Source organism: Tympanuchus pallidicinctus, unplaced genomic scaffold (assembly GCF_026119805.1).
Source record: "Tympanuchus pallidicinctus isolate F22 unplaced genomic scaffold, pur_lepc_1.0 scaffold1, whole genome shotgun sequence".
Classification (NCBI taxonomy): Eukaryota; Metazoa; Chordata; class Aves; order Galliformes; family Phasianidae; genus Tympanuchus; species Tympanuchus pallidicinctus.
The window spans coordinates 96,611,408-96,628,768 of NW_026294618.1; the positions used below are offsets into that span (position 1 = coordinate 96,611,408).

Consider the following 17,361-nt stretch of genomic DNA (forward strand, 5'->3'; position numbering starts at 1 on the left):
GAACAAAGCAGACGTCTAGCTGCATTCAGCAACTGCTCCATCCATGTGGTCACTTTTCTCCTGTCACATTAGGATGAGAAAATGAGCTACCTTATATCACAAGTAACAGAAAACTGCATAGTTTTCCCTGTGTTAAATTATACTGCAGACAGTTTAACTCTGTAAACAAGCTGCTTGGCAAGCTTTCAGAACAATTACACAACTCCCTCTCTCCCTGTCTGTGTTAGCACAGAGCAGCTCAGCTGTGAGGCTGGAGCCTCTGCAGCACCCACCTTGCTGTGGACATCTAATGAGCGTCCACTAGGCATGGGGCAAGTCATCTGTCTGTTGCTCAGTTTTTTTTCACCTGTTGAATGAAAATAATGGCCATAGTCTTCTTGCTGAGTGCTTTGGGATTGGCTGCAGAGAAGACCCAGCAGGTACTGTTAACAGTAAGCAGGAAGAAGAGACAGCAGCATCCACAAGGGTTGTATGAAGGACCTTAGGTCTTGATCAGGCTTGATAGGAAATGACTTCTTAAATAAAAAATCTGAGCTGTTGGAGCCCACAGAGCAAATTAAGATTTGTTAAATGCATACTGAAATACGAGCAGGACTATTACCTCTGGGTTCCCATGATGATTTCTTGCTACCGTCAGTGTTACAGAACATGAGGTACTGCAAGTGTGAGGTTGCTCACCCACTAATTACTGAGCTCTGAACTCCTTGCCTGAGGTCTACCATGCAAAACACAGAGGAAAAAGTCTCACTTTTTTTTTTTTTAAGTGGCAAATATGACTTTGTGTACGGTGAGCACAAGCTTAACTTTCTTCTAGAATGTCCTGTGCAATTTTTGAGCTAGTAAAATAAATCCAGTCATACCTATTACAGGAGAAAATATTACTTTTATGAGGATGCTCTGCAGCAGTGAAAGGTTTTTAAAATTGGTTGAAGAAAATTATGTCATTGAAGAGAGAAGTGGCTTTTAATCCTTTGATTCATAAAGGTTTACAATGGAGTATAACAGTAGTCTTCTACCCAAAGGGATGCACAATTTCCATTAAATACTATTGCTTGAAATAAATCTAATTTTAAAAAAATCCTTAAAGTAGAATGACATGTGGAGATGAATATTTTGAGCCAGATTCTCAGCTGTTTTGTACCAACATTTTATCAATTGAGAAGTTGGTCCCTAAGTGCTACTTATTGATTTATGTATTTTCTTTATTTTCCTCTGTTATCTGTTTTCTTTCCTATTCCACTTGGACTTTCCTTGTGCTCCAAGTCTGGTGGAAAGCAATGGCAGTGAGATGTTAACCAGTCGAGTACCCATGATGCTAGCTTTCAGATGCTGGACCTGTGATGCCGTTCTGAGACAACTGTCACTTCCCGCTTGCATTCTGTGGCATATTATAGAATGCTGCTTCTCTGTGCAGCAATTTTGTCATTATTCGAGACAGAAAGAAAAATGGGAAATCCATTACAAGCCAGACTTTGTTATGACATGAGAGAAGAATCCCCTGGGAAGTTAGATTAAATTCTCTTTGAAAATAAAATAAAAATGCCACCATGCTTGACAACATTAGATTTATTATACTTGTATCAGAAACTCTAGGTATGCTCCTTGTCAAAGCTTCTTTAGATGCTGAGACATGTGAAACAAAGCAAATCATTCTTTGAGTCACAGAAAACAAAGTTCATTACTGAATTGGAATTAGAAGATTTGAATAAGAACAGAAACAGCAATTTCGTTACCTAATTGGAGGCTTGCTCTTGATTGTATATAAGTATCTTGAAACATAAAAATGCTGTTTGCTATGATTAAATCCAGGGGACACTGTGCCCATTTAAAGACTTTGCTACAACCAGCCCTAGACCTACAAGGAGCTGAGCATGTTGGCTTCTGATAGTAACTCCAGTCTGTGTCACTGGTGTACATTTAGATTAGGTTGTGTGTCTGAGAAATAGAAATTAATGGAAAGATTTTACTTCCCTTTATTGAGTAGTATCCTTGACTGTGCTTCTCAAAGGCAGTGGCTCATTCACCTACTGATCTGCTCCCAGAGGTTAGGTGCATGCATGTGAGGAGGTGGATTTGTCGTAATTGTCATTGTTACAGGAGGGAAATCAACTTTTTACATGGGTAGATACAATAGGAAGGGAGATTTAGATTAGATGTAGGGGGAGGTTTTTTGCAGAGAGGGTGGTGAGGTCCTGGCACTGCTGCCCGGAGAGGTTGAGGGTGCCCCATCCCTGGAGTGTTCACGACCAGGTTGGAGCTGCCTGGACATCCTGATCTGGTGCTTGAACTAGTGGTTGGCAACCCTGCTTGCAGCTGGGGGGTTTGTAACTAGATTAACTTCGTGGTACCTTTCAACCTAAGCCATTCTGATGATTAAATTTTCTGCAGGAGAACTTGCAGAAGGAAGGGGGAATGGCATCAAGTTAGATGAAGAAGAGAACAAGTTAGTCAGTAAAGAATAGGCACCACCTGGAGAAGATGCATCTGTGCTGAATAACTGACCTGTGCCAGGATGCTGGACATGGCCATTGGCAGAGGTGCAGAAAGCAGCTGTCTATGAAAATATACCTGGGTAAAGTAAGATTGTATGAAACACAAACTGTGGATGTTTGAACTGTCTTTGCAGTTGGCAGTACGAGAGAAGGCAGTGTCTGTAGATCCATGGGAAGTCTTCATGAACTTGTCAGTTTGACTTGCCTCTGGGAAATTGCTTGTGAGCCTTGGAAAGTGAGGGAGTAAGAGGTTTTTCTTGCTTTTATAGTATTTCCTCTGTTCAGGAGCAATAATGCCACAGACAGAGACTGTTATTTTACAGTTCCCACATGTGTTGATAAATAGCCTTTGGGCAGGGGAAAAAAAAAGAAATGTACAAGTGGTGAGCGCCAGACAGACACTTCTGAAATAGGATGGGAAGTTCTTTGCATGTTCTTTGCTGGAACTGGTGTATTGGGCAGAAGGAAAGAGGAGTCAAAGGAGGAGAGTGAGGAGGTTTAATAGAAACTTGAAGACAAGGAAAGCTGAAGGGAGGTGAAAGATGTTACCTGTGTGAATAAAAGAAGAAAGGAGACCTAACTATTATTAAAATGAAACTCTTCTATACTCAAAGTTTTTCTTTTTGAATGCACAAAGCTGATGAAAGATTTCTGACTCTTGCTGTGAATTTGGCTTGAAGTCCCTGGCTCTTGCACTTTGAGAGAGCATTAATGTTCATTTAAAATCTTTTATTCCTTTTGATGCAATAAAACCTACATAATATTTTACTAAATGAGTGCCCCTTAAAAGGACAAAGCTATGAAAGAGTAATTTCCCACAAAATATGAAATCCAATAAGGTTTATTACCCACCATTCAGTGAAGGCAGAAGCCTATGGAGTGTATGAATAAGTTTCCAATCACTTATTTGTCTCTTGGAAGACATACAACACACAGTATATCCAGCTCTTTCCCTCCCCTTTAGGTGTAATATATCATTGGATTTGGTTATGTCTTGCATCTTATATTCCATTATAAGCCTTTATCTTTTCACCACTGCTGAATGGATGAATTCAAAATATGCTTGACCTTATGCTTCACCTGACAGCTGAGTTTCCCTACATGGTCTGAAGTTTCAGAGGCATTCAAGGTGTGCAGCAAGCCTTTTTTTTTTTCCTCTTTTACTTCTGTTTATCCAACAACATTAATTTGAAGGCCATTTGCTTTTTGTGGCAGAAGCAGAATCCTTACCTTAGACCTCTTTGTGAATGACTGTGCTCTCCTGCACATCCCAGCTGGTATCACCAGAGCTGTAGCTTCTCCTCAGTGCCCCTAACACACGTACCTGGTTGCCATGCAGATACCAGAGCTGGAGGCTGTCGGGATAGACACATCACCAGGATTGGTGGCAGGAAGAAGAGGAGGGGGTAAGAGTGGTGCTAAATAGTGTTGTAGCAGGGGGACCTACACAGAAATTGCTTTGAGCGAGCCATTTAGAGAACTGCCTGTCAGCACGGCTAATAGGGTTCCCTGTGGTGTTTGCAGGTTCATGAAATCTTTGTTCCTTTGTAATTGATGTTGACACTTAGCACTGCAAGCTAAGCTCCTTGAAACCAGTCCCACCTCTTAGCTCTTTTTATGATAAGGAAGGGTTGCTAGTGTGGGATTGATTCTTTCCATCACCCTGAACAGTGAAATTAAAAGCTTCTTTCCTCAGTCTGAAATTTGCCTGTATTCTTTTGGATCTCTCATGTAGTGGCAGAGGATAAGAATACCCTAAACCATGGAAATGTAATAAATTAAAAAAAAAAAAAAAAAAAAGAAAAAAACAAGCAAAAAAACCCCAGCAGGCTTGCTACTTTATGTAATATTTAAGTGATGGAGTTTAATGTTGGTAACCACTCTTTACTTTGCTCTTAAAAAGAGAGGAAGATATGAAGACTTCTGTACAGAAAGAGGGAGAAAAGACCACAAAATAGCCTTTATCTCTGGAGCTTTTTGGAGCTGAATGACTGTGATTTAAATACAGAATTCAAAAGAAATCCATTTTATGAAAGACTGCAGCAGAGAAAAAGATTTGAAATTTATGATCGGGAAATTACATATGCAGAGTAATTACATTTTCCAAGGCAAAGAATGATTGCAGTTTTCTCAGTTTCCAGCGTATTCCATGTGCACTAGCTGCAGCTCTGTCCTGCTCCCAGCTGCTGGCTGGCGGCTGCCTTCCCACAGCATCAGGGCAGAGCTAAGAGGGACTGTGTCCCATTGATTCAGGAGGCTACCAGAGAGCAAGCAGATACATAATTCTGCTTTCCTTAATGGAAATATTGCAATTCTTAGTGGGTCGTGTGTGTATGTGTATGCATGTTGGGATTCTTTTTCTTTTGTCCTGACTTCCTGCTTTAATCTCTCAAGATATATATACACACACACACACATATATATGTGTGCAACTCACAGCTTACCCTCCTAAGTAAGGCAAACGAGTGAGCAGTCCATTCTTACTTTCCTGCACAGAAATCCTCATTACTGTTAATGGGAGCTGGTGACATGCATGAAAGAAATAACTTATTTCCAGGTTAATATTGTTTTTTAAAACACATATATTTCTGAAATGCTGTTGTCAGTCAAGGCAGTAAGAGGATTTGCATTGTAATATGATGGCTGATGGATTTCTTGCAATAAAATCCAACAAGCTGATATATGAGGTACTTTGTATATATGTTTTTTGTACTTTAGGAGCAGCGTGAAGCCCAGGGATGTGGCTCTGCTGTAGGAAACTCTTCATGTATATATCTTAGAAAAAGTCATGCTCTGTTTTCTGTCTGTTTGGGTTGGTTTTGTCTCTCTTATCCTTCACTCTGAAGTAAGCACATGTAAAGGCAGCACAGTTGCATGGATGCTCTTCATCACTGTTTCTTCTGTGATAATTTGAAAGATAAGTCCATGTCAGAGATGCATGTAAGCGTGTTCCCCAAAAATGTATGTTGTGTCATATGAATTGACACAAAAACAAATCCAATTTGAATAATAAAATGCAGTATATTTTTTCCCGAAGTCCTTGTTCTCACACTAATGCAAGTAAGCCACATGTGCAAACGCTCAGCCCTCACTCTGCTTGCCAGTACCAGAGAAGGTGTGATAATTTTGTCATCTGTGCTGCTTGGTTTACTTATGTGTTAGCTTTGCTTCTAAATTAGACTCTACACTATTAATGGCTCAAAAAATTAATGTGATAAGCCACTTAGCTCATCATTTTAAGAGTGAGGAAAACAAAAAGCAATAGATTTAAAGGTAGTCCTGGTTTTATTCTGTCCTGTAGCTTTCCTGCCTCAAATATATATCTTTATAGATGGAACTACCAGGAAGGAAAGGATAACAACCGATTCAAAGGCATGCTAAGGAAGGTTGTATGATTATCCCTGTAGGAAACAAATTCGATTTAGAGATGAATTATGCACACCGCAGTACATTTAAGAAAGTAAACTTGAGGGAGTTATGGAATTGAGCGGGCCAGCTCCACTGGGAGGAAGCAGTGAAAATGAAAGGGGCTGGAAGAAGGCTGGAGGATGCTAACTGGAGCAGTGATTAAAGCAGAATAGGTCTTAGTTCCTTTAGGAAAAATGGAAATTTAAAATAAAATTAAAAAAAAAAAAAAAGGAAAGAAAAACTAAACCTTGAAGAAGAAAATCCATGAAGGGAGAGCAGCATTTCACAGGGGAGGACTCAACAGCTGAAAGCAGAAAGCAAGTGGAAGGAACGAAGTATAAAGCTAGATTAGTGAAAAAGCAGAGGGAAACAAGTGGTGAGCCAAATGGGGTTTTGTCATCTAGCCGTCAGTGCTCATCAAAGCTGCCAGCCTGTGCCCCAAATGCTACAACCTCTGCAAACTTTCCTGCCTGTGCAAATGTCTCCCAGATCTCAGCTTCTGCTCTTTGTGTACTGGCTGAAGAAGATGGTGAAGGAACTAAGGGGCGTAAGTGATCTGCTGCTTTACTTGGAATGCAGAGGAAAAGGAGAGCGTATGGGTTATGAAGGCGTAGTTGAGGACCAAAGCAAATATGAACTGAGCATCTGATGGGCAGACAAGGACTTCTTTGAGAAAAATTGAGGCTGTGTGTAGCAGCATTCCTCCTGAGACTCTTTTCAAGGGCTTAAATTGGAAAGGTTTGCAAAATGCTGTAGTTAAATCAAGTGAACCTTTCCTGAGGGATTTCCTAGCAAATTATTGCAGTTTCTCTTAGGGAGTGGAGAATTGGACTGGAATGGGGAGTGAGGAAAGAAAAGGAGTTTGTTGCGACAGAATAACACAAATTAGAATGTACTAATGGGGGTTGGGAGGGAGTGTTGAATATATGTAATGCATATACACAAATTATAAAGAAACTTGGCTTTGAAAAATAGAAAGCAGTGATTTTTTTAGGTGAAATTCAGTCATACAGAGACAGGGATATGGAAAGATGTCATCATTCTATAGCCTAGATCTGAACTAGCAATGCAGAATCCTTTCTCTAGCACAAGTGAAAACACTGGATTATGAAAGCCATCTGAACCATGGAGATCCCCTAAGCCAAGGGTATCCAAACTTTTGGCTTGCCTGGGTTGCATTGAGTGAAGAGGAATTGTCTTGGGCCATATATGAATTATATAATATAGTTACGTTTATAAGTAACCAAACTTATTTTATTTTCTTGTGGTTTTTTGTTAAAACGTAAATAAATAGAGGGCAACAAAAAAATAAGATGAGTGGGATATTTTGACCTTGTTTTTGCAAAGCTAATGCATCAATATCTGTTTCAATGGAAGTGATTGCAATTCTTACTGAATTTTCAAGGTACTCACCAGAGATTTTTGATCTAATGCTTTAATACTTTCATCCTGGAAAATATTCACAAATGAATGTACTGCCAAAAAGCAATGACATAAAATAAGGCATGATTGTGAAGCAAGGGATGTTTCTCTCTGATAAGATAGGGCTTATAAAAGTCCAGTAAAGAGACATGATCAAATTTTTCTTTGAGTTGAATGTCTGACTGCAGTGCTATAAGTTCCATTTGAAAATTCCCAGGCAATTTCTTTATGTTGACTGAAAACGGAGTTGCAGATGTAACAAAAAATTGATGATCTTTTCAGCACTCTTACAAACTATTCTCAAATTCCTTTATCAAAACAGAAAGTACAGCTTCATAGTTTTCACTGTTCACAGAATGTAGTTCTGCATGAAATTTTTTGCCATAACTCAAGTTTGCCATAATTAAACTTTCATTTCAAATGTAGTTATGATTTGAAGTATAGCACAGATAAGTTGATTATTACCTTCAATAGGAACACTTAAATCATTTAAAAAGCACACTTAAATCAAATCCACCAAAAAAAACTGAATCTGTGAGCTATTTTAAATTTTAAAGTTCTGACACAAATTTTCCTTTGGATTCTATAAATGATTTGATTTCAGTTCGGTAATCGTAAAATCTTTTTAGGCTTTTACCTCAACTTAGCCACCTTCCTTCAAAGAAGTAAATGATGTCCCTAGAATCAGTATCCATACTTCTAAAGAACTCCTGGAATTTGGGATGATTCAGTCACTCAGATTTTATGAACTTCAAAGCTTTGATGATGATTTGCACAACATTATCCATTTTTAAAGCTTTCACACATAAATTTTCTTGATGTCCAATGCAGTGACATCTCATCAAATGTGAGTTGCCAGTGCAACTTCTATTCCTTCTATTTCCTCTTTATGCCTTCTATTAATTTGAGAAGTCTCTTTTTTTTTTATTTTTATTTTTTTACCAATCATCATTGGTGCTCCATCAGTAGCTACACCAGATATATTGATAAAGTTAAAGAAAATCACTGTAATGTAATTTTTACTGCTCCATATAAATCAAGAGATTTAATTGTGTCTTTTAATGGCACCAGAGTAGCCATTGTATTCGTTACCAATACCTCTAATAAAAATGACAAGTTAAGATGCACCTGTAACATTAATAGTCTCATCTGTTGCCAAAGTGTAAAATTTGAAATTAGCAACTTTAGTCCCCAAATCACCTTTGATATCTGTTCCTGTTTCTTCAGTTGGCCTGGCTGTAGTCTGGTAAGACTGATTTTAGAAAAATCTGGGGTTTTTTTATTTGTTTGGTTTATTTATTTATTTATTTATTTTGTCAGGATAAATAATATCACCCATGCTTTCCATACTTTGCCTGATAATTGGTTGGACTCGATGATCTCTGGAGGTCCCTTCCAACCCCTGCAGTTCTGTTATTGTGTGATAAACTCATCATCAGTAAACAGTTGATTCTTTTGCAGTCAGACTTGCTGCCTCCTAACTAGCTTAGAGTTTGAGTTGTAACATTTTTTGAAAGATTCTCCTGAGATGACACTTTTTTTCAGTTTCACTATTTTGTCTTTACAAAACATTCCTTGATACGCATCAAATTTGGCAGCATGTTTTTGCACATGATGTCTTCTCAAACTGTAATCTTTGAAAACTGACACAACTTCCTTACAAATTAAGCATAGCGCCTTATTGTTTGTCTCGACAACAAAGTACTCATCTGTCCATTCTTTGTTGAACACTCTTCCTTCATCCACAGTTCTTCTTTTTTAGGGTTCTGTTTTCTTTAGAGATGACATTAGGTAGGTTGAAATACCATTATTGGTAATTACTGTGTTTTACTCAGCACGAGGCACATGCGCATGTAACATGCGGTACATGTGAGTTTTGATTTGACTGTTTGTTTTTCAGTGGGACACAGAAGGAAAAGTGATGCAGAATGAAAACTGGAAGGATTTCTAAGGAAATAAAGAATGACAGAGCTTGTAGATGAAGATATACCTGCATGTTAATGAGTAAAAATCTGACTAGAGGTAAGAATAAATAAGTCTTAGTTATTTTAAGTGTCATGAATACTAAGGACAGTATGACTTAGGGCAAGAGCAGTACAGATGGAAGCTATAAAATGGAGACTACTGTATCATTCAAATTTAGTATGGACAATGCTCTTATGAATATTTATGCACTTCATGGTTCAGTGCTGGGCAGGTAAGGAACATGTCGTGATCTACTAGATGTCTGTTTTCTTCATTATCTAAAATTATGAACTTAATATAGAAGAATATTAAAAATCCTGTGCTTCATCATTACCTGGCAGATAATGACTACTGTCAATGCAGGTGAGTGTTCTGAGCTCCCAGCCGTTCTTCCCATGCTCTCTGGCAAGCAGGGAGAAGAAACTTCCTTCACTCATCACCATGGCTGGGCGGGTCCCATCTGAACCATATGTGGTGTACAGGGCTTCAGGGTGATGTTAGAGCTGTGTTGGTGGGGCATGGAGGTGTCTGGCCAGGACAACAGAGTCTCCACTTAGCTGGGAGTTAATGGACTTTTACGTTTTGGAAAATGCAAGGAAAGATAACACTGGAGACACAGTGCACCTTGAAGACACATCAAACACCAGACAAATTATGCTACGGTCTTGTTCTTGCCATGGCTTAGAACAAGGATGGGGGCAATGATCTGCAAGTTCTGGCAAGGCAGGGTAGGAAAATTAGAGAGATTTCCACCTCAAGCTGTCTGCTGCACTTTTGTTGCATTGATTTCTTTTGTGTCCATGAGTGGAGCTCCGTGAAGTGGAAAGCATTGCTGTTCATGCATATGTAACCATTTGCATGGTTTACACAGAGGTAACTGATATTGATTAGATCAAGATTTTAGAACTCCTCAAAATTTGGTCTGTACAAGGCTAACTACTGATAAAATCTTCCAAAATCAATATTGATAATAAAAACATAGACTTGTGTCCTTAGGGTCTGACTGTGAGCCGTTCTGAACATGGTGTGTCTGAATAAAAACAAATATATATTTGGAAAAAAGAAAATAGCTTGAAATGCATTACAAAAAACAATACACATAGGTAGGATGTATGTCTCTTTATACATACATATATACATAAAGTAGATGTAAGACTTTGTTATACAACAAGCAAAGCCCAAATAAAACAACTGTGCAAGTAATTTCCTTCTGCACATCCAGCAGTGTTGCACTTCTTTTGACGTTTACCTCAATTTCTTCATCTTTTATTTGAATCTGCAATTAACACCTGTAATGAAAAAGGAGGAGATGGTGTGCTGCTGAGAAACTCGGGTGTTAATTAAAACTATTAACAGTTAGACAAAAATAAGCAAGAAAAAGGAGGAAAACAGTACATTTTTACTATTTTTTTTATACTTAAGGTGGACTAAAGCGCAGAGATTGCTTCTAATGAGGCTGCTTCAAAATTAATTATGAAACTTGGCCAAAAGAAGTTACAGTGAAATTCCCTATATTAGGAGAGCTAGCATCCATTGTTTTTCCTTCAACAGCATTTAGGTTTGCCAAGGCCTTTGTATAGGACTGAATTTCATTTCTGAATGAATTACTCTAATTTATAGAAGAACAATAGGGAAAATGAGTTCTGGCAACAATGGAGAACGGATGAAGCGTGATTCATCTTAGCAGAGTGAGCATTTGGATTTGAATGAAACTCAAATTCGTGTAGGAATAATACAAAAGTGCCCTGGGTTTCTAATGAGAACAGTTAATCCACTGAGCTGCGGCACTTTTTGTACAGAGCATTGCACTGGCAGTGTTAGCCCACATCTGCCATCCCTTGGGAGCCTCACGAGTGCTCTGGGCTATCATTGCGCTCACTGCCTCTGCCACCGATATCCATGTGGATTCCACAAAACAGGTGTTTGGTACCTAGATATCCCCTTGGATGTGAGAATAAGGCTGTTTTGAGAATAAGTTCTTACCTTCTGACATTGCTGCAGTGCTTACAAAAGTTTTGCTTGCTTCATATACAACTTATTTCAGGTCCTTTTCAGAAATATGCTTGAAAAAGATCTAATGAACAATACAGGAGAGGGGCACAGCAGCAGAAATGTTGGTGCAGCAAAAAGTGACCACCTCTGCCACATCCGTTTGGGTCTTGTTGAACACTGTCAGCCTCATGATGAAGTAATCATCGCTTGCTTGGAGGCATTTGTGGGACATGCATCTATTAGGCACAAGGCAGGAAGCTGAGAAATGCACAGAAGCCAGTTCAATATCTTGCTCCAAGGGATTTTCTTGTAGAATCCCAATATTTCTATATTCAATTTCACATAAGAATTCTTGCTTTTGCAATATTAGAGCATTTGACTTATTTCTTCATCTCTAGAAAAATTATTATTCAGGAAAGATCACTAGTTTCCCTGTTGGTAAGGGTTCCAGAGCATAACAAGGTGTATTTCTTGATCTACAATTAGACTGGCTTTCCATGGGAAATTCCATAAAAGAAGTTTTCTTGAGCTGAACAATGCCAGACTTTGGAATAGGCTGTCACAAAACCCCTGAGAGGTTCCAGGTCTCTGATTTTAAGTAATCTCTGCTGATTCAATCCAGTCAAGCCAGTGATGAAAATCACTCTGCTTTGCCAGCAAGTGCTCTCATAACTATGGAAAAGCCTCTCTGGGGCTGAAGATCGTTACCCAGCCTTATAACTTTAAGACTCTTGGGGATCAAGAGAAATAAGCCTGTTGCAAATCATCTGACCAAATTAATTGCAGTGGATAGAAGCAGAAAATCTATCAGAAAAATGAATCCCATGGACCTGTGATTTTATTTTTTCTTCCGTTAGCTGCTGGGTTAGTTTGTACTTTATAACTTGCTGGCTTTTTCCCTACCTTTTTAAGCTGTTCTTTATGACAAATGTTCAGCTTGTTTTCAATCTAAGTAACCAGTTTCATTCTTCTGGTGTCATGGTATTTTTCACTGAGGAATTAGACGTGACTGCTGAGAATTAAAACCCTAAATGCCCTTCCCTTGAGACCTATAACTTGGTTTTAAGGCAGTCATTATTCAGTTGAAAAATTTCTCTTCAGTGAGAGTTCAGGTAAGGACAAGAAAAATCCTTTGAACTTGAATATTTTTCACATCAGCAAGTAAATTAGTCATCTAATCTCACCAGATCTTTGTGATGAAGAAAGGTATTACTGAAGAACTCATAATTCTTAGCATCTTAATCCTCAGAATTTGCCAGAGAAGTAGAAAGTTGTGGGGTTTTTTTTATTTTCCTTTTAACTTCTTAGAGCCCAAGTAATGCATTTTAGGTCTCCTAGAGAGCTGACATTTGAATTTAGGATGGTTTAAGCGTAGCATTGAGGTCCTCCTCCTTTCCACTTTTAAGATAACACTTCAGCTTCAAATGTTTTACCTGCTAAGGATGGCTGTGAAAATAAGGATGGCATTTTATAGCTGAATAATTAGAGATTGGAATGGGAAAAAAAACGGGAAAATGTAGAGTTTATGTGGATTTTTTTCTTTCTACTCCTGAAGACTACGTGCATGTGTGTGTGTTTATGCAGGTATGTATATACATATGTATACATACATATCTGCTGTGAGCATCCTCTCTGGGAAGAATACGGGAGGCCATTTGTTATGTTTTCTTGGACTTGCTTGGGGATGAGTCATACAAGCAGACAAAGAGCACTGGCCAAGTAAAGGGTGACAGCTGGAACTGATGCATGCTTACACTGTGTTGTGGTATCTGGGATCTGGAGTACAAGTCTTATGAGGATTGTCTGAGGGAACTGGCTATGTCTAGTATGGAAAAGAGGGATCTCAAGGGAGACCTTATTGCTCTCTATAACAGCCTGTAAGGAGGCTGTAGAGAGGTGGGGGTCAGTCTCTTCTCCCCCGTGACAGTAACAGGACAAGAGGGTTTGGCCTCAGATTTCTCCAGGGGAGGTTCAGGTTGGATACTAGGAAGAATTTATTCTCTGAAAGAGTGATAATTCACTGGTGCTGGCTGCCCAAGAAGTTAGTAGAGTCACCATCCTTAGAGGTGCTCAAGAACTGTGGAATTGTGGCACTAAGGGACATGATTAGTGGACATGGTGGGAATGAGTGAATCATTGATATGATGATCTTAGTGATCTTTTCCAACCTTAATGTTTGTATGATTCTGTGATCTCACTATACCAGAAGTGTCTTCTGGACACTGTGGTGTATAGCTGGAGGTTTCATTCATACCATGGGGCAGAAAGCATCAGACAGTGACTCCCTAACCTGTTTCAGTCCAAATGCATACTGAGGTCAGCTCAGCTGGAGCTACCCTAGTTCAGTCCATGTAAGAAGTACAGTATTTTGCATCTGTAGTTGTGTGAGAACTCAAGGCAGATTCAGCTGCGTGATAGATTTACTTCATGTATATACACATTTAACCTAGCAAAAATATACAGAAATGATGGGAAGCAGCTGTCAGTTGAGAAAAAAGGGGGAAGGTTTAGTGGGTGCTGGTGGCACTGTAGAAAGCCTAGCTAAAGAGCTCATCCACATTTCCCCCCACCCTGATTTAATATCATTTCTGAGTCCTCATCCCAGGGATGATTTCTACCTCATTAGAGGCAGAAGTAGAAGAGGCTTAGCTTGCTTTGTGTTATACTCTGAGCTGAAAAATAAATAAAAAGAGAATAAAAAGGTGGTGCCTGTCAAGCTGATAACTTTGAGCATTATTAGGGATGATCTGTCTGTTGTTGTGTGGAAAAACCTCCTCAGATAATAGAATTTGAGTGGACTCAGCTAAAACTACAGGGAAGTGTAGGAGCCCAAGCAGACTCAGTAAACCATAATAATAGTAATTAAAGATTTTCACAGACTAGTCTGTCCAGTATTTGTAAAATAATAGCTTTTTCTACCTAGTCCATCAGTCAAGCGAGTTCAAATTCACGTTGCTGCAATTCTTGGTAAGTGAAATTCATCCTGACAGTGTATGGAAATGTATTTGTCCCAGGCTGACATCCTTCCAGGGAAGTTGCTTGCAGTGGCCAATGAGTTGACAAAATTGCCAAGTGCTGTGGGAACAAAGAAGTTACAAAATTGCCTCCTGCTAAGGCTGGGAGGCACAGCCTTCATCTAGGGACATAGGGGGATGCCATAGCAGCATCCTCTTTCCTGAGAAGTTCCAAGTTATAGTCCTTCCCAAAAAGGAAGGAGGAGGCTGGCAGGGAAGAAAGGCCATGACCTTAGTTCTTCATATCAGGCAGCATTACGCCCAGAGAGTGGAGAATCAGAGTTGAGAGAACAGTCAGCTGAGTTGTGCAATGTGTGATATCGTTGTCCCCCAGCACAGTGTACATATGGCAGGTTATTGTGCTGAAAGAGCCTTCAGGTAGTCTGAATTTAAGGGGAAATGCAATCCAAAATGAAGGTGAAATTAGGCAAAATGGTTGGATGAATGCAGCAACATGGTATGAGTTATACATCTACAAATTATAACTTTTCAATCTCTTTCCAAGCTTTGGAAAATGGGCAGTGTATACCCAACAGATTTTATGTTCACTCTACTCACATTCAAGGACTGAATCATGTCATTCTTGATCATTTTTTATTAAAATATCATTCAACTAAAAATTGTTTTTTATTTGGTATGAGAAACCTTTCACAATCTGACTCTCTTCTTGAAATATGAAAGTCTGATTTATTTAAAACACTATCATGAAAACTCAGGAAGTTCTGATGGAACTAAGAGGAAAGTCCCCTAACTGACCTCTGCCCTTGCAAAGCCATTATAGACAAAATTGATATTGGCTCAAGGGTGCTGTACATTAGTGAAATGTAACGTCAGTTCAGATTTCATCACGTCATGCCATAAGAAAAATGATCAGTTACTCAAATCAAATTTTGGAAAAAAACAAACACAACAGCAGAAGGACATTCAGGTATGCACCATTTGACAGGAAGGACATAACAGATATTGTTTGCTTTAAATCTCAATAATAGCTTCTCTTTTACTTCTCTACAGTTGTAGTTTCTTCACTTTGCTCCTCTTAGATTTACAACTACAGCATGCCCAGAGAGAATTCATGACAGCTTAGGACCTTGCTTAGCAGTTGTGCACTTTTTGTTTGTTTTAATTCATGAGACAAGAAAATGATGTTAATAAAAACTTCAGATCTCCTGCCAAATACCATAAGAGAGCTATTAATATAGATATATATGTAAAATGTGGCAAACCAGTCTGAATCTGTTATTTTTGGTAGGGCTTGTAGCAATACCTGTTGCTATGTAACATTCTTTATTTCTTGCAGTTAATCTTGTAAAAGTCCACTGTGCAGGTAGAAAATTCAGTTCTAAATATCTGCTTCAAGTTGTTGGGTAGTTTTGGAAGAATGGAAGGATTAGAGGATGGTTTAGCAAGAGTAGTTCAGCTGTTCATCAATATTAAGCATATACCCACATGTCAGGCTCCATTAAAGTTGGGCACCTTGAAGCAGCCCTGGTGGGTAGCATTAGCTTTAGTATCTTTGCCTTTGAGTGTTGTGCTGAGCACTGCTGGTGGTGCAGATTGTGACAGCTGGAGCACGTCCTGTGTTGTGCCACCAGACCTGCTTGGCCCCTCTGAGACGTGTTGCATGTGAGTGTCACCTGGCAGCCAGCTCCTAGATGCAGTGAAATTCCTGATACTAACCCTTTGGTTCCTATCTGCAGCCCAAAAGTTGAGGATTCTTGACAAATCAAGTATTTTGGGGAGTCAGCACAGCAGTCGAAGCTGGGGAAAGAGGTTAAGGCTTGCATCTTGTTGTAGGAATGTCTTATTATTTTGCTCAGCTTGAAGCCGTGGTCACTTTTTATTGTTCACTTGGCTGATCTTCTGAGTAGAAAAATTGATAACCTCATAATGTGTCTAAAAGGAGATTGTTTTTCATTTTCCTGTTTTGTGATTTCAAGGCTGGAGTGTTTTAACAAGGCCCGGAAGCTCTGAGCACTTACTCAGTTTGAAGTCACACCTGCAAGAAATCAGAGGTATTGTGTGTATTGAGAAGTGCACTAGCAAATACCAGGAACAGACGAGTGCTACCCCAGATACCAGCTTTTTTAGAGTCTGGACAGATCATAAACCTACATTCTGACACAAAACATTTTGATTAATCCCATAGGAGCTCTTTCCATCAGAAGAGCAGAAAGCTGTTAACCTGTGAGCTGGCTGAGTGTTACATCCTGCTTTTAGGCTGAGATAAAGATCGACCTATGAAACATGGTCCCTCCAAAACAGAGCACACAGCAACATCACAGGGTTCCTTGTGGCACAGAGTTTGTGCCCGATGGAAAACTCCAGGTGAGGTGGAAGAACAGAAAAAACAAAATAAATCTCTTGGCTGTCTGCATCTCAGGAGAATTATGTCAAAGCTTCATGAGCCAGCAGAGTTCCTATTTGACCAGGGCACCAAGATCCAGACCCTACTGCTTGCCTAACCTAGCTGTTAATTAAGAAATTCATCTCCAGACAAATCCTGAAGAATTTGGAAAGTCTGGGGAGCCTCAGAGGATAGCCATAACCATTAGGAAAGTAGCAGTGTTTAATTAAATTCCCTTGCATGTTTAGTAGCTGTAGGGAACCAAGCCAAGATAATCCCCTTCCTCAAAAAAAAAAAAAAAAAAAAAAAAAAAAAAAAAAAAAAAAGGCAGCTTTGTTGAGTTTCCTCTCTTCCAACAGCCAGCTTAATTTTCACGCTCCCTGCAGCAGATTGTTTTACGAAGGGAGACTTCCCAAGTATTTACCCAGCTTTCTCATCACTGTATTTTCTTCCTCCTCCAGCACTCCAGACTCTGCCTTTTCTCATTTCTATGGGGGAGATTTTCCACTTTATTTTCTGGCAGCAGTGCTGATTTTTGAAAATAGTTATTATCTCCATAACCTCAGACAGCCAATTTCCTAGGAAATTTCTCCCCATCCTTTTGAGAAAGCACTTATGCAATTACAGACAGCAGAGTCAGTACTTCAGCATGCTTCTGCCATTGTATGTCCTCCACATCCTCTCTCTCACTTACCACTGGCCCCCTTTAATTGTGGCCTCAGAT

At 39.3% G+C, this 17,361-nt stretch overlaps 1 protein-coding gene across 2 annotated transcripts in view; it reads left to right on the forward strand.

Moving 5' to 3' along the window:
* The window catches only part of SPTLC3 (serine palmitoyltransferase long chain base subunit 3), a 287,967-nt gene that overhangs the window by 43,110 nt on the left and 227,496 nt on the right, over positions 1–17,361 (forward strand). For both annotated transcript variants that reach the window (XM_052675638.1, XM_052675652.1), the window contains exon 2: positions 9,223–9,344. The gene's annotated coding sequence lies outside the window, so the exon portion shown is untranslated. The remainder of the gene's footprint in view (positions 1–9,222; positions 9,345–17,361) is intronic.